Source organism: Staurois parvus, unplaced genomic scaffold (genome assembly GCF_062004578.1).
Source record: "Staurois parvus isolate SC_StPar_1 unplaced genomic scaffold, SC_StPar_1.0 ptg000217l, whole genome shotgun sequence".
Classification (NCBI taxonomy): Eukaryota; Metazoa; Chordata; class Amphibia; order Anura; family Ranidae; genus Staurois; species Staurois parvus.
This window is the reverse complement of record NW_028318013.1, coordinates 2,670,654-2,689,842: the sequence shown is the minus strand read 5'-3', so window position 1 is coordinate 2,689,842 and position 19,189 is coordinate 2,670,654. Positions and strand designations below refer to the sequence as shown.

At 41.8% G+C, this 19,189-nt stretch overlaps 1 pseudogene; it reads left to right on the top strand.

Moving 5' to 3' along the window:
- Nucleotides 1–11,491: 11,491 nt before the first annotated feature.
- On the top strand, nt 11,492–12,164 carry LOC149460916 (uncharacterized; annotated as a pseudogene).
- The last annotated feature ends 7,025 nt before the right edge of the window (nt 12,165–19,189 follow it).

Here is a 19,189-nt window from a genome sequence, read left to right as displayed (position 1 = left end):
ACATAAAATCCCAATAAAATACATTTATGTTTTTGGTTGTAACAAGAAAAATTGTTGAAAATTTCAAGGGGTATGAATACTTTTTCAAGGCAGTGTATACTGCCCTGATCTGTCACTATACTGTCCTAATCTGTCACTATGATGCTCTAATATGATACTATACTGCCCTAATCTGGGACAATATTGCCTAAATCTGACATTATACTGCCCTTATCTGTCACTATACTGCCGTAATCTGACACTATACCGTCCTAATCTAACACTATACTACGCTAATCTGATACTATACTGCCCTAATCTGACACTATACCGCCATAATCTGATACTTTACTGCCATAGTCTGACACTATACTGCCCTTATCTGACACTACACTGTCCTTGTCTGATACTTTACTGTTATAAACTATCTGTGTGGGGAGGAGGAGCTCTGCTGCCTGTGCCCAGGCTGTCTGCAGTGTAAGGATGAGAGAAAGAGCTCTGCTGAGTGCCTTGCCAGCAGTGACCCCTGTCCTCTGTAATGCCAAAAGTGACTCCTGTCCTCTGCCCTGCCAGCAGTGACTCCCATCCTCTGCCCTGCCAGTTGTGACCCCTCGGCCTGCTAACCCCTGTGCTCAGTTCTGCTGCCCCCTGTCCTCAGCTCTGCTGACCCTGTGCTCCTCCCTGCTGACCCCTGTACACTGCCTTACAAACTAATTGGCTATGTACACTGCCCTACAAACTGTTGACCCAATTCTCTGCCCTGCTGACCCACTTTACACTTCCCTGCTGACCTCCCATCCTCTGCCCCCCTGACATTTTTTTATTGCACTCCCACATTAGACAGGCTAGATCTGACCCTGCCCATAACTTGGCTGTGGGTTTCTACTAGTAAACAGACACACACCCATTGAGTGGTAAATAATGTTACTCTATTGATACGGGTTGGAATAAATGGCATAAATGAGCATACACAGGTATATTAAGACACAGTCTTCTAGACAGAGTAATAACTATGCCAAATTGGCAAAAAGTAGATTTTATATCACTAACTAGAATCAAAAGGTGAAGCCAAAAACAAAAAGATTGCGTGCCAGAAACACAACCTCAGTGCTCACAATAAATTGTAATGCAAGAAGCATAAGAGCAGCTGACAAACAATAAAAAGGTGAGTTAGCAAATCAGAAATAAACAATATTAATAAACATTAAATGCAATATAAATGAGGATAATACTACACTGGATTAGAGTGCGCTCTAAGGCATTGGCTGGGGTACAGCTTCTCTTAAGAGGTACCTCTTTAACTAAGTAAAGGGACAAGGCCTCAGGGTAGCAACTGTTAGTGGCAGTGTTTCATCCTGACTCTTCTGCCGGCTAAAAATTGAGAGCCTGGTAACAGTTGGTGAGATTTAAGGCAGTCAATAAGGCCTGCAGGCAGTATTAAAGCTACAGTATAGGGTAACTGGTAAGCAGTTGAAAACAGCTCAATCTCTAACGATGATAAGCAGTGGCTACAAGCTCCTCTCTCAACACAACAGCAGTGATCCCTTCGATCAGGTGTCCGCTCACTCTAGGTTGCCTGTAGTGACTTTGGTAGGCAGCACAACAGGTTTGTACCCTGGCAGCAGCTTGGTCCCTCCACACTCACATCATGCTCTGCACTCTCTGGTAGTCCCACACATGGCATTGGGCTTTTGCTGGCACAGGCTCTCTTTCCCTCAGATGGCATACCCCAACATGGTCCTCTGAACTGAACTGAGCAACACTGAGCTGAAGAGAAAACTTTTTCTAGAAATATCTGGTTCTCTCTTCTTACTGATTGGCCCATTGCTGTTGCTAGGAGAGAGGGAGAAGAGAGTCCACACATGCACAGTACTCTCATGTGGCAAACTCCATGCTGCTGACGGGGGCAAGTAGGATGTTACACATAAAACATACTGCTTTCTTCCCAGCTGGCTATTTAGACAGTAAATCGGCAGAGAGGGCAGTCAGATGAACTGGGGAGATGATCGGCTGCCCGGCTACACAGGAAAACCGGGAATCCCTGTAGTGAAGATTTCTCCTGGACCCTGCTGCCTGCAAGCCATTTGAACATATTTCTTTACAGGTAAGTAATGTCACTAAAGATGTGGAAGAAGAAAAGAAAGCAGAAAATTGTCTTACTAATTACTAATTAGTAATTCATCCCCCATAGTAATTCATCCCCCATAGTAATTCATCCCCCATATAGTAATTCATCCCCCATATAGTAATTCATCCCCCATAGTAATTCATCCCTCATATAGTAATTCATCCCCCATATAGTAATTCATCCCCCATAGTAATTCATCCCCCATATAGTAATTCATCCCCCATCGTAATTCATCCCCCGTATAGTAATTCATCCCCCATAGTAATTCATCCCCCATATAGTAATTCATCCCCCATAGTAATTAATCCCCCATATAGTAATTCATCCCCCATAGTAATTCATCCCCCATAGTAATTCATCCCCCATATAGTAATTCATCCCCCATATAGTAATTCATCCCCCCTAGTAATTCATCCCCCATATAGTAATTCATCCCCCATAGTAATTCATCCCCCATAGTAATTCATCCCCCATATAGTAATTCATCCCCCCTATAGTAATTCATCCCCCCTATAGTAATTCATTCCCCATATTGTGTCAATTCACTTACCTTTGCTCCGCGCGTTCCTCTCGCCGTGTTCCCGCGCCGTTCCGGTCTTCAGGGCGGACTGTGAGAGGAGAGGAGATCGTCACGCTGCCCCGCCTACATCCTGACAGCCAATGTTTGCCACGCTCCGCGGGATTAAAAGGTCCGCCGGGCCGTATACGGCCCGCGGGCCGTAGTTTGCCCATTGCTGGGCTAGCTGCAGAGTCCTGACTTTTGGGGCGGCCGCCCGAGAGGAGGGAGGGGAGCGGGCGCCCGGCACACAGAAGAGCCGCATTAAAATGTGTAAAGAGCCGCATGTGGCTCGCGAGCCGCGGCTTGTCGACCACTGCCCTAGGGCAGCGGTGGGCAACCTTTTTTTTCAACTGAGCCAAATCTCGCCAAAACCTCGATTGAAATTTATTTTGAGAGCCACATTTTTAAAACTGAAAATACATCCCCCATATAGTAATTCATCCACCATAGTAATTCATCCCCCATATAGTAATTCATCCCCCATAGTAATTCATCCCCCATATAGTAATTCATCCCCCATAGTAATTCATCCCCCATATAGTAATTCATCCCCCATAGTAATTCATCCCCCATATAGTAATTCATCCCCCATAGTAATTCATCCCCCATATAGTAATTCATCCCCCATAGTAATTCATCCCCCATATAGTAATTCATCCCCCATAGTAATTCATCGCCCATATAGTAATTCATCCCCCATAGTAATTCATCCCCCATATAGTTATTCATCCCCCATATAGTAATTCATCCCCCATATAGTAATTCTCTTGTTCTTCTGAAGTCAGCCTGTCCCGAATGAAGGCCTGCTGTCTCTTTTTATTCCTCTGTGGTAGAATACCTGATTTTCCTCCCGTAACTTGCTTGATGGCCTCCTCTAGAGTCTTACCGAATAACATCCTGCCATTGTATGGAATATCACAAAGGGCCTGTTTTGACGCGCCATCTGCCACCCAATGACGCAGCCACAGGGCCCTCTTTGAGAAAAAATATAAATGAAAATAGCTCCAAAAGTGTTCACATGTAATAAATTAACATAAGCTGCTAAACCTTACCCTTAAAAAAAGGTGACAATCATAAAACAAAAAAAGGTAGCGCTATCAAATTAAATGTCCAAATCAAACAGTGATAAATAAAACATTGAAAAATTAAATACCAAAAAAATGTCTCTAAGAATTTTCTCTTTTCATCAACAGTGAAACATATCCATCACCATAAGAACAAATTTGTGCAAATCCACCACCAACAGAAATGAATAAACTCACCAGAGCAAATTGCCAGTTAAATTATAAACCAGCAATTGCACTTGTTTGCTCTGGGAGCAATACTCTGCAGGCAGACTCAGCGGTGACCAGCTTTTCAAATTATTCCTCTCTCAGCTTGTTGATGTAGTATATTGCAGATCAGGGAGACTCAGATATCCAGACACTTATTTATCCACTCTGGGAGTAATACTCTGCAGATCTATAAACTCAGTAGCGAAAATTTCCAGACCGAATTCCAAGAATTTCATACACAGGCTCAGAAAAGAAAAGAAAAACAAAGCAAACAACCGTGTAATACCGTACAACACGTTTATTTGTAAAAACTCATCATAATCCACTCACATGGAACAGTGTCATAGCCGACACTAGCAACAAACACATTTTGTTTAAAATCACAGAAAGCGGAGACGACAGCCTCTTACAGAACGTAGTGACGTTAGTCCGAATCTCCACCCTACGCGCTTCGTCATCCGACGTCTTCACGGAGCAGAAGGATGAACATCACTACATCCACAACACAGCAATTTATACCCGCTTACCAACGTGGGAACGAATTGTCGGATCAATACTTACAAATATTATTAATATGAAAATATAAATTCATATTCTTAAAAATTCGAAAGTATCCTCGTATTTGGAAATCATAGTATCTACAACAAAAAACAAAGAATGTACCATACACTATTATGATCTTTCTAAAAGGGCCAGCATATTAAAGACTCTATTATTAGACATATTAAAACTCTAACTTCACACATTTATAAGTGAGCTAGTAAAAATTTAATTCATATTATCCACTCCTATACACAAAGGAGTGTATCATACACTTTATTATCAATCTTTTAAAAGGCCAATGTATTAAGGAAAAACTCTAACCTAACACATAGGCAAATAATCCAAAAATCATGCCATTTAGAAATCTGTGAGGAAACAATTGAGATCGATATCAATGTTTAACCCTTGTGGTCTAAGAGCATCTAGCTTATATATACAAAAAGTTTCCTTTTTAGAAACTTCTTTTAACATATCCATCCCTCTCCAATGTTGGTCAATATTATCAATACCCCACAAGGTCAGCAATGCTGGATTACAATCATGATACAATTAAAATGTTTAGATACACCAAGTTTATCAAATCCTTTCTTAATGTTATTTATATGTTCTCCAATTCTTGTTTTTAAAGTTCTAACTGTTCTTCCAACATACTGCAAATGACAAGGACATTCCAGCATATACACCACATGTGTGGATTCACAAGATATCAATGATTTCATTTTATATTCTCGATTGGTTGAAGAAGTACTAACATTTTTTATTTTCCTATTTCTCTTTTTAGAGGTGTTCTTACATGCTTTACATTTGTTACAATAATGGAATCCCTCCAGACTGGGAAACAAGCTCATGCGTTTAGGTGGATCTATAATGTTATGCATGATTCTTGTTCTTAAAGATTTGTTTTTTCTATTTATAAAGCTTGGTTTACTTGGAATAATATTCCTCAACACTTTATCCCTCATTAGTATAGGCCAGTGGTCGGCAAGCCGCGGCTCGCGAGCCACATGCGGCTCTTTACAAGCTTAAATGCGGCTCTTCTGTGTGCCGGGCGCCCGCTCCCCTCCTCTCCCTCCCCTCCCTCCTCTCGGATGGGCGTGTGCCGGGCGGCCGCCCCCTCACCTCCCCTCACCTCCCCTCCTCTCGGACGGCCGCCCGCTCCCCTCCCTCCTCTCGGGCGGCCGCCCCAAAAGTCAGGACTCTGCAGCTGTCAGGATGTAGGCGGGGCAGCCAGGATGTAGGCGGGGCAGCGTGACGAACTCCTCTCCTCTCACAGTCCGCCCTGAAGACCAGAACGGCGCGGGAAGCACGACGAGAGGAACGCGCGGAGCAAAGGTAAGTGAATTGACACAGGGGGGACTTACTATATGGGGGGAACTTACTATATGGGGGGGACTTACTATATGGGGGGGGACTTACTATATGGGGGGGGACTTACTATATGGGGGGGGACTTACTATATGGGGGACTTACTATATGGGGGACTTACTATATGGGGGACTTACTATATGGGGGATGAATTACTATATGGGAGATGAATTACTATATGGGAGATGAATTACTATATGGGAGATGAATTACTATATGGGGGATGAATTACTATGGGGGATGAATTACTATATGGGGGATGAATTACTATATGGGGGATGAATTACTATGGGGGATGAATTACTATGGGGGGATGAATTACTATGGGGGATGAATTACTATGGGGGGATGAATTACTATGGGGGGATGAATTACTATGGGGGGATGAATTACTATATGGGGGATGAATTACTATGGGGGATGAATTACTATGGGGGGATGAATTACTATGGGGGGATGAATTACTATGGGGGATGAATTACTATGGGGGATGAATTAATATGGGGGATGAATTACTATGGGGGATGAATTACTATATGGGGGATGAATTACTATATGGGGGATGAATTACTATGGGGGATGAATTACTATATGGGGGATGAATTGCTATGGGGGATGAATTGCTATATGGGGGATGAATTGCTATATGGGGGATGAATTACTATGGGGGATGAATTACTATATGGGGGATGAATTACTATATGGGGGATGAATTACTCTATGGGGGATGAATTACTATATGGGGGATGAATTACTATATGGGGGATGAATTACTATGGGGGATGAATTACTATATGGGAGATGTATTTTCAGTTTTAAAAATGTGGCTCTCAAAATAAAATTCAATCGTGGTTTTGGCGAGATTTGGCTCAGTTGAAAAAAAAGGTTGCCCACCACTGGTATAGGCCAATGTTTCTTAATAATTTTTCTATATCTTTGTACTGAGCATTGAAATCAGTAATAAACCCAACTCTTAGATTCTTACGTTCACCTTTCTTCCTTTCTAATAAGGCATCTCTATTCTTAGATTCTACAGCATCTCTTTCTTTGTTTAAAAAGGTTTCATCATATCCTTGCTCTATAAATCTTTTTATCAACAAATCGGTTTTGACAAAAAATCAGTATCTAAATTACAATTTCTTTTAATACGAGTAAATTGACTCCTAGGTGTGCTATAAAGCCACCTTGGATGATGACAACTAGATCCTGGTATGTAACTATTTCTGTCCGCTTCCTTAAAGTATGTTTTAGTATAAATTTGACCTCCACATTTGATTAAGTACAGATCCAAAAAATCTATTTGATCAAAGTTAATTGTCATGGTGAATTTTAAACCATATTTGTTAATATTCATTGCTTTTGAAAAGAGATTTAGTTCTTCTTTAGTGCCTTTCCATACTATTATAATATCACCAATATATCATTTATATAATACCATCTCTGGCTACTTATTATAGATGAATTCTTCCTCCCATTCGGCAATTACTATATTAGCAACGCTTGGGGCATATTTGGCTCCCTTAGCCACTTCCTTACATTGTTTATAGAAAGTTTTATTATACCAGAAGAAATTATTCTTCATTGCAAATTCCAATAATTTGATGAAAATAGTCTATGAATTTTTTTAAGTTTGGTTTTATGTTTCAATGCCCAGTGCACAGCCTCAATCCCATCATTCTGATCAATACTAGTATACAATGACTCCACATCTATTGTTACCAACAAGAAGTCAACTACATTCCTCAAAAGTTTCAGATGTTTAATCAAATCTCCACTATCTTTTAAAAAAAGATGAATTATTAGTTACAATTTATTGCAAAACGTTGTCAATATACTCACCAATTCTCGCAAATATCGAGTTAATGCCACTTACAATAGGCTTACCTGATGGTCTATTTCTATTTTTATGTAGTTTAGGCAGATAGTAAATTGTGGAAATTCTAGGGTTTTGTAAAATTAAATATCTTGATTCTTTTTTGTTAAAAATTCGTAAATCAGTACTCTTTTTAATAATATTTTTTAATTGATTTTTTAACAACATGGTAGGATTTTTATTCAGTATAAGATAGGTATCCTTAATGTTCAATAATCTCTCCATCTCATTTTCATAATCAATTTTATTTAATATCACTATACTACCCCCCTTATCTGCAACTCTAATTACCACATTTTTCTTTTTTTCAAGTTCTTTTATACCAATCTCAATATTATGAGGGATATTATTCTTTTTATTTTGAAATTGAATCTTTTTAATGTCATCTTCAAACATATGTTTAAATACTTCAAGAAATTCATTGCCTTTGTTTTTTGGATTGAATGTAGAAGCATTCTTTAAATTACTATGTGGAAAATTACTTATATTTTGTATTTTCTCATTATTTACTGACCCTTTATTAGTCTCAAAAAAATTCTTTACATTTAATTTCCTCACAAATTTCTGCACATCCACAAATGTATCAGATTTATTAATATTAGCCCTTGGTACATGTTTCAAACCCAAATCAAGTACTTTCATCTCATTTTCTGTTAAAACAGTATCACTTAAATTAAAAATTCCTTCTCCTAATCTTCTCTTTTTCTTTTCTTTTCGCTTTCCTACTCTCTTCCCTCTGTGCCTTCCTTTCTTCCATAATTTTCTTGTTCCCTCCATCCCTTCCTTGGAAAATTGTTATCTCTCATAGGAGGATGCCAACCCCTTTGAGAATTCTGAAAGCCTCCTCTCCCCATAGGTCCCATCTGAAAATCCCCCCTCTGAGACCAATTTCCTCTATTCCATCCAGAATTTTTAGATGAACCTCTAAAAAATCTCCCTCTTCCACCTCTAAATATACCAGGAAATTGTGTATTCCTATTGAATTGGGAACCAGCATCAAAATTATCATTCGAAACTGGACCTCATTTCTCACAGGTGCCGCTGAATGTTTTGTTTGAATTAATTTAGATGTACCTGGCATTTTCTGATGATCCTTCTCAGGTGTAGATTGTCTAGAATTTATATCTCCTGTGGCAGCAAGTGCACGTGTTGCATTAAAGCAAAGGCCACCCGAACCTCTCTTCCACAGACCAGTCAGAGTAAAACCATTAAACCCATGGAACTGATACACAGTGATGTGCACGGACCAATGAAACCATCACACCTGGCGGGAACAGATATTTACTGACTTTCATCGACGATTATTCCAGGTACACAATAACGTATCTAATGAAGCACAAAAGTGAGACATTAGAAAAACTTCAAGAGTTTGTAGCTATGACAAGGAACAAGTTTCAAAGGAAACCTGGAATATTACGCACTGACAATGGAGGGGAATATATGAATAAAGAGATGAAATCATACCTAAAGAAACAAGGTATTATACACCAAACAACTGTACCATACACTCCTGAGCAAAACGGCGTAGCGGAAAGAAAGAATCGCACTCTTGTAGAAATGACCAGATGTATGATTTCGGACGCTGCCTTACCTAACAAATACTGGGGAGAAGCAATAATGACTGCAACATACCTACAAAACAGGCTCCCATCAAAAGCTATTGAGAGTACACCATATGAAATGTGGAATGGATCAAAACCTAACGTAGGACACATCAGAGTGTTTGGCTGTAAAGCATATGCCCACATTCCAAGTCAGAAATGCTCCAAGTTGGAGAACAAAGCCATAGAAGGCATTCTGGTGGGCTACAGTGAGCAGAGTAAGGGATATAGAATCCTTTGTCCAAAGAACAACAAGGTCACAGTAAGCTGCAGTGTTTATTTTGATGAAAGTGAAGCACCAGATAATACAATTCTTGAAAAATGTGGAGAGGATTTACGCGCTGAATCGGCAAGAGACACTGCCCATGCGAAGTAGGACAAGAGCCAGAACAAGAAGTGGAACTTACAATCAACGAACCAATAGAACCCACTGAACAACAAGAAATCAGAAGATCCTCTCGAATGACAAAAGGGATACCACCCCGCAGGTTATCATACGCTGCTAAAACACATCAAACACAGGAGCCAACATGCTGGGAAGACATAGAAACTTTGCCGAGAAGGGAAGCCAATCGGTGGAGAAAAGCAGCTGAAGAAGAAATAAAATCACTTCAAGAAAATAAAACTTGGTCACTAACAGAACTCCCTCCTGGTCGCAAAACCATCGGAAGCAAATGGACTTTTAAATTGAAATATGATACAGAAGGAAACATCTATAGATACAAAGCAAGATTAGTTGCCAAGGGATACTCCCAGAAATTTGGAGAAGATTATGATGAGACATTTGCTCCAGTTGTGAAACATTTCACCATAAGGACACTCCTTAGTATTGCTGCTGGAAAGGGAATGCAAGTAAAGCACCTAGAGGTCAAAACTGCCTTTTTGTATGGAGACATCAAGGAGGATCCGTACATGGAACAGCCACCAGTATTTGAGAAAGAAAAGAACCTTGTATGCAAACTGCAAAAGAGCATCTACAGGCTCAAGCAAGCGGCTAGAGCAGCAATGGGCAAACTACGGCCCGCGGGCCGTATACGGCCCGGCGGACCTTTTAATCCGGCCCGCGGAGCTAGGCTCCCGCTAGGCTCCTCTCACAGTCCGCCCTGAAGACCGGTGTAACATGAAAATCTGTCTCCTATGAGGATCTGTCCCCCTCGACGTATGTGCGCATGTGCCGGAGATCGCCGATCGGCTGCTAATGCCTGAAACTGGCACATGCGCAGATACGTCGAGGGGGACAGATCCTCCTAGGAGACAGATTTTCATGCAACACCGGAACGGCGTGGGAGCACGGCGAGAGGAACGCGCGGAGCAAAGGTAAGTGAATTGACACAGGGGGGACTTGGGGACTTAATATGGGGGATGAATTAATATGGGGAATGAATTACTATAGGGGGGATGAATTACTATATGGGGGATGAATTACTATATGGGGGATGAATTACTATGGGGGATGAATTACTATATGGGGGATGAATTACTATGGGGGATGAATTACGATGGGGGATGAATTACTATATGGGGGATGAATTACTATGGGGGATGAATTACGATGGGGGATGAATTACTATATGGGGGATGAATTACTATATGGGGGATGAATTACGATGGGGGATGAATTACTATATTGGGGGATGAATTACTATGGGGGATGAATTACTATGGGGGATGAATTACTATGGGGGATGAATTACTATATGGGGGATTAATTACTATGCTTACCATGCGGGAATATTACTATACTTACTATGGATGACACATACACATCATTCATCTACTCTTGGTCCAGCCCCCGGGTCCAATACATGAACCCATTGCGGCCCTCAAGTCAAAAAGTTTGCCCACCCCTGGGCTAGAGCATGGAATGAAAAAGTGAACGAAATACTCAGAAAGGAAGGGTTCTCAAAAAGTAAAGCAGATCCATGTCTGTATTCAAAGAATCAAGAGAACAAATGGCCATATATCCTAATATACGTTGATGACATCTTGACGTGTTTTGAACAAGAAGGGGACTATGACCAAATAGTTCACAAACTGAAACAAAATTTTGAAATTAAAGAGTAGGGGAACATTACTCACTACCTAGGAATTCAAACAGAGCGGGAAGAGGATGGAAGCTATCTTCTTAACCACAGTCAGAAAATTACAGAAATGTTAGAACAGTTTCACATGCAAGATGCAAAGGAAGCAAAAACACCAATGGAACCAGATTATCCAAAAAACAATGGAACAGAAAACTTGTTACCTAACAATGATTATTACCGCAGGGCAATCGGAAAATTGCTATACATCGCCACCGTGACAAGACCAGACATCGCCGCAGCAGTGGGAATACTTTGCAGGAAAGTCGCAACACCGTGTCAACGCAACTGGAATGCAGTAAAGAGGGTAATGCAGTACCTAAAGGGAACAAATCGGATGAAGCTGCGACTTCCAGCATTGTCAAACCCAAAACTGATTGCATATGTGGACGCCGATTGGGCTGGAGACACCACTGACCGCAGATCTACAAGTGGTTACATCTTCCAGTATGGACAAGGAACCATAAGCTGGTCTAGTCGGAAACAAGTGACTGTTGCACTCTCTTCAACTGAAGCAGAATACATAGCAGCAGCATATGCAGGTCAAGAAGCCATTTGGATTCGTCAGCTTCTACTAGACATGGGACTGAATATGTCACAACCCACACCCATCTTTGAAGACAATCAGGGATGCATAAAGCTTACACACTCTGAGAAGATTAACCCAAGAACCAAGCACATTGATGTAAGATATCATCTGCTCAGAGACATGCAAGAACAAGGGGTTATCGACATCCAGTACTGCCCATCAGAGGAGATGACTGTAGATGCACTCACCAAACCTCTGCCAAGGGAACGTCATTGTTTTCTACAAAAGAGACTAAATATCATATAATTATGCACATGCCGTTGAGAAGGGGTGTTGGGGATGCAACAGCATGTACTATATACAGTATTGTGTGTTAATATCACTTGACCAGTAGATGGCACTGTACACTAAGGTTACCAGTTGTGCTTATCTGTAAACTTGTTGGTTCTCTTTCATCTCTCTCTATCTTCAAAACCAAGATCTCTGCTCTTACAGTCTGCTGAAATGTTTTGTATGTTTGCAACTTAAGCCACACAAGTAAACCAAGTTCTGCCTCATCACAAGCTACTTGTGTCTTCTCTAACACATAACCAACATGACCGTCTAATTTGGGCGCATTCTGGGGTTAAGACTTTGGCTGACATTATGCCATGGGGGGATCTTCTATCCATTTTCCTGCTCTCCATTACTTTTAGACTGCCACCGCATATGTTCTATAGATACCTCCAATTGGGTCATGCTGTGAGGGCTCAACTCAGCAAGGCACCTGCCCTCCTCTGTAGAGGAACTGGTGACTTTGCCTGATTTGGTGAAGCCTCTCTCGGCTCTGTATGGGGTGCTTCTTAATGTTACTTCTCCTAAGCTTGAGCGTGTATGCGACCACTGGAGGGTTCATATTCCGACCTTGGACAGAGAGGGCTGGGAGGACTATCCAGAAAAGGGTCCTAAGCTGGTCATTTCTTCTAGAGATAAAATGATTCAGGTCAAATTCCTTCATAGAGTCTATTATACCCATCAGAGGCTTCATGCAATTTACCCTGCCTAGGACCCTGTTTGTCCCTGTTGTCGTGTGCAGCCGGGGTCCATTTTTTATATGTTTTGGTCTTGCCCCATAATTCTGGGCTATTGGTCTGAGATTTTTGCTGAGATTAACCTCAGGTTCATTTGACATTGCCTCTCTCGCTGGAGCTGGCCCTGTTGGGCATTCACGAGGATGAACGGCAATCCCATCACGCTAAGCTTCTTATATCTTACCTTCTGTTTTATGCTAAAAAAGAGATCTTGTTTAAATGGACCTCCCCGACCCCTCCAGAGTTATTGGCTTGGGAGGCATGGGTGGATGCAGCTTTAACCATGTATAAACTTATGTACATTAATCGGGGTTGTCCTTGGAAGTTTGACAAAGTGTGGGCTCCATGGCTTTCTGGGTAGTGCCTTTTTTCCTCTTCCCCTATGTTCCCCCCGTTTTTTTTTTCTCCCCCCCCCCCATTGCTTTTGGTTGTTGTATGTGTTTTATACTATACTCATGTGTGAAATCCTATTCAGATTTGTTATTTCTTTTTTGAGCCTGTACTACATGGATGCACGGTGTTTATCTATTGTCTCCTTCGTTTCATTCCGCTGTAGATTGTGTATTGTACTGTATCATGTTGTTTGTGTACCAATGTTGTACTATCTGTTTGGTCAATAAAGCACTCCGTTGATGTTAAAAAAATAAGCTGAAACCATTCAGAGCATGAATCATTAAAGGAGAAGTATAGCCAAAGCTTTTTTGACTGTATTTCTCCTATTGATCACAGTCTGTTCTGCAGTTAGGTGACATCACAGATCTGGTTCGGGCTCTGAACATATCCCGACTATATGGCTGGGATCCACCCAGATGTCTGGGCTGGCTGCCGGCTTAGTCTCTCAGAGAGCCACTGAGAGCCTGAGCCAGACACTCCATACTTTAAATGGGAAAAGTAAAGGGTCATTTTACATTTTGGTGGGGCCTCCAGTAAGTGAAGAGACCAGAGGAGAGTGCATGGAAGCTAAATACACTGCCCAAAAAAATTAAAGGTTACGCTTTTTAATCTAGCATCAAGTCAATGAAACTCCTGGGATATTGATCTGGTCAGTTAAGTAGCAAAGGGGGTTGGTAATTAGTTTCAGCTGCTTTGGTGTTAATGAAATTAACAACAGGTGCACTAGATGGGCAACAATGAGATGACCCCAAAAACAGGAATGGTTTTACAAGTGGAGGCCACTGACAATTTTTTCCCTGTTCATCTTTTCTGGGTGTTTTTCACTAGTTTTGCATTTGCTAGGGTCATTGTCATTACTGGTAGCATGAGGCGATACCTGGACCCTACAGAGGTTGCACAGGCAGTTCAACTTCTCCAGGATGGCACATCAATATGTGCCATTGCCAGAAGGATTGCTGTGTCTCCCAGCACAGTCTCAAGAGCATGGAGGAGATTCCAGGAGAAAGGCAGTTACTCTAGAAGAGCGGGACAGGGCTGTGGAAGGTCCTTAACCCATCAGCAGGACCGATATCTACTCCTTTGTGCAAGGTGGAACAGGATCAGCACTGCCAGAGCCCTACAAAATTACCTCCAGCAGGTCACTGGTGTGAATGTCTCTGACCAAACAATCAGAAACAGATTTCATGAGGGTGACCTGAAGGCCCAATGTCCTCTAGTGGGCCCTGTGCTCACTGCCCAACACCATACAGCTCGATTGGCATTTGCCATTGAACACCAGAATTGGCAGGTCTGCCACTGGCGCCCTGTGCTTTTCACAGATGAGAGCAGGTACACCCTGAGCACATGTGACAGATGTGAAAGGGTCTGGAGAAGCCATGGAGAACGATATTCTGCCTGTAACATCGTTCAGCATGACCGTTTTGGTGGTGGGTCAGTGATGGTCAGGGGAGGCATATTCACAGAGGGACACACAGACCTCTACAGGCTAGACCAGTGGTTCTTCACCTTTTTGGAGGTACTGAACCCCACCAGTTTCATATGCGCATTCACCGAACCCTTCTTAATTGGAAAAATAAAATATGATTTTTAAAATTCAAAACATAGGTATATATTTATACATAGGTGCACAAAATGAACAAAACCATTAAGAACAAAGAACAAAACCATTAAAACATGATTTTCACACAAAAACAAAATAATGAATATTTACCGCAAATCAGTGTGACTTCTGCTGTTGTCTTTCAGAGGCCAGTTCAGAAATGCGCGGCATTACCTTGGCAAGTGCCACTCTCATGTCATTTTCGCAACAAAGTCTGTTCCTTTTCTTCGTCTTTATGTCCAGCATCCTCGAAAAGGATTGCTCGCAAAGATATGTTGTAACAAACGGTATGAAAATTCATCCCCCATAGTAATTCATCCCCCATATAGTAATTCATCCCCCATATAGTAATTCATCCCCCATAGTAATTCATCCCCCATATAGTAATTCATCCCCCATATAGTAATTCATCCCTCATAGTAATTCATCCCCCATATAGTAATTCATCCCCCATATAGTAATTCATCCCCCATATAGTAATTCATCCCCCATAGTAATTCATCCCCCCATATAGTAATTCATCCCCATATAGTAATCCATCCCCCCTATAGTAATTCCTTCCCCATATAGTAATTCATCCCCCATATAGTAATTCATCCCCCATAGTAATTCATCCCCCATAGTAATACATCCCCCATATAGTAATTCATCCCCCATATAGTAATACATCCCCCATATAGTAATTCATCCCCCATATAATAATTCATCCCCCATATAGTAATTCATCCCCCATAGTAATACATCCCCCATATAGTAATTCATCCCCCATATAGTAATTCATCCCCCATATAGTAATACATCCTCCATATAGTAATACATCCCCCATATAGTAATTCATCCCCCATATAATAATTCATCCCCCATATAGTAATTCATCCCCCATATAGTAATTCATTCCCTATATTAATTCATCCCCCATATTAAGTCCCCAAGTCCCCCCTGTGTCAATTCACTTACCTTTGCTCCGCGCGTTCCTCTCGCTGTATTCCCGCGCCGTTCCGGTCTTCAGGGCGGACTGTGAGAGGAGCCTAGCTCCTCTCATGTTCGTCACGCTGCCCCGCCTACACACATCCTGACAGCCAATCACTGGCTATCAGGATGTGAGTGGCAGCGAGACTGGCCAATCATTGCATTTGAGTCCCTGCCGCCCGAGAGGAGGGAGGGGAGCGGGCGCCCGGCACACAAGAGCCGCGGCTTGCCGACCACTGGGCTAAGCGATGTTGCGTGACCACCTGCAGCCAATGATGGACAAGCGGGGCATGTCATCACAAATCATATGAGTCGGGTGTGGGTCACCTCTGCCGAACCCCCGAGACTGACTCACTGAACCCCTGGGGTTCGATCGAACCCAGGTTAAGAACCACTGGGCTAGACAATGGCACCCTGACTGCCATTAGGTATCAGGATGAAATCCTTGGACCCATTGTCAGACCCTAGGCTGGTGCAGTGGGTCTTGGGTTCCTCCTGGTGCAGGACAATGCCCGGCCTCATGTGGAGAGAGTATGCAGGCAGTTCCTGGAGGATGAAGGAATTGATACCACGCTTGCCTGACCTAAATCCAATAGAACACCTCTGCGATATCATGTTTTGGTCCAACGCGCCAGGTTGCACCTCAGACTGTCCAGGAGCTCAGTGATGCCCTGGTCCATATCTGGGAGGAAATATCCCAAGAAACCATTTGTTGTCTCATTAGGAGCATGCCCTGACATTGTCAGACATACATACAAGCACGTGGGGGCCATACAAATTACTGAGTACCATTTTGAGTTGCTACAATGAAATTTCAGCAAAATGGACTAGCCTGCTGCATCATTTTTCCACTTTGATTTTTGGAGTGTCTTTGAATTCCGTCATCTGTAGGTTGATAATTATTATTTCCATCAAACGATGGGGCATCCTTATGTTCCTAACACATTACCCAGTCCATATCAGTATAGATATCCAGCATTATATTTTTCCCCACTGAGATCTGATGTGTTTTCAAAGTGTTCCTTTCATTTTTGTGAGCAGTGTATTTGATCCTTACCCCCCCCCAGTGCTACAGTGAACGTATTACTTAACCTTGAACAATCTAATAGGTGACAACATAAGCTGATGTTCATTAAATGTTGATGATATATACTGTAACCTGTGCTTACTATCTGTCTGGGTTTTTTATCAAATTTGATCCAGACTTAAACTAATATGTATTTACTACAGCAATCATTCATGGCCACTTTTCAAGAATATGTAACCCATTGAAATGTGTTAGATGCAGTACTTCAAAATGAACATTAGATGGTGGTGGCCTGTCATTCAGGGTCATTCACACTGGTAGAACAGCCTTCTGGAACTTGTATGCTGAACAGCAGGACTTGAATGGTGAGCAGGGCACTCAGGGACTGCATTTCCCAGAGGAGGTAGCGTGTGGGCGGGGGCATATAAAGGGGGCATATAAATATCAAAGCCCAGAAGATTGGATGGGGAGAGGAATAGAGCGGAGGAAAGAGGAAGAAGTGTGCTGACGACTGAACTGCCGAACTAGGCCAACGGAGCCAGAGTTGGAGAGGGAGAAGAAGTGGAAAGAGCCAACTGATCGCTTGCCCTGCCACATTGTCCAGTCAGCCCATCTGTTAGCAGGAGACCAGATGGAATGCGTAATTGGAACTGGAGAGTCTGTGTGGGGCCCTCATATCGGAGAAGCCAGACCGCTACAAGCTGCCAAACCATATTGATCGAGTGAGAGAGTTCCAAGTATCCACTAATCAAGTGAACATTTACAGTTTCATCACCCTAGCTATCTACTTGCACATAGTTGTGAACATTACATATAGTTGTCTCAGGTTGTGGCCTACTTCTCCCAACCACTCCTGCTGGGAAACGTCTCCATCACATCCCATCATACAAGCTGATCACGGGACATACAATTATAGGTCAGAACACAGCAGCGCCAACTGAAACAACAAGTGGCCTTTTCCAGCAGTAGGATTCCTACTACTGTTGCCCTCGGCCCTTGACATCCAGAGAGAGTCATCCTTGCCCATAGACCTTTATGCCAATTGTTACCTTTCACCACTTCAAGTCTGCCTTTTATCTAGTGCCATAAAGGGGACCTTACACTAATTCACTACCAGCAAAAGGAAAAGTGTTAAATCCTTCTTATCTTCCTTACTATTTCTGTGTTTCCATTTTGAGGAACTACATAATTCAACTTCATTCCAACTGGGCCCCAACAAGCGTGCAGAAATTTTTTTTATAGTAATCTTAAAGGGACATCGATCAATTATAAATGAGAGCTCTCTTCACTTCACATTTAATCCTTGTCATCTAGTTCTGAGGACTCAAAGAGAGCTTACCTGTTTGATAGTTGTTTCTTTTGCTCATTGGGGATTCAATAGTCTCCTCAGATTGGAGGCATTGGATTATTTCTGAAACCAGGCCTGCTACAGTTATGGGTATTTTACTGTGACTGCTATTACTTTTACTTAAAATTGACAAGAGTGTTTATCTTTGCTGCATATACCCATTTTATCCTGTTCATTTTGACCAAGTTACATTCAGTGCCAATAAAAACTTCATATTGGTTCATACTACTTTCTGTGTGAGCTCATTTTGCAGTTGTGGTTTGTTGTGGTCACAAGAGTACAGTGGTGTCAGCAGAGGTAGGACTTTCAAAGGATGGTCCAGATTGACAGGGAACCCAAAAGAAATGACTAAGCAACACTTAAGGGGGTAGTGCTATACAAGTATATTGTAAATACCAATGTAATAGGGACTAATATGAACACTCTAGATATCTGAAGTGTTTTTAATTCATACTGTATTAATTATAGATAATACGTCATTTTATGGTTGTCGTTAAAAAAGTTGTTTTGCAAGGACTGTTCTGGCTTAAGAATGTATGATTTATATTCCAAGTTTTTTGCATGATGTTTAAGCAGAACCTAGTTTTGTTTTCTTTACTTTGCCTTAGTAGAAGGCATCCTGCCTCTAGTTCCCAATCTTGTGCACTAAAGTGCTCCTCCTGTTCACATAATACCTAAAGTCATGGCCAAAAATATTAGCACCCCTGCATTTCTGTCAGATAATGCACCACTTCAGCCAGAAAATTGTTGCAATCACAAATGTTTAGGCATTCTCATGTTTATTTCTTTTCTTTGCATTGGTGTGACACAAAAAAGTGGAGAAACAAAAAGCCAAATCTGACACATACAA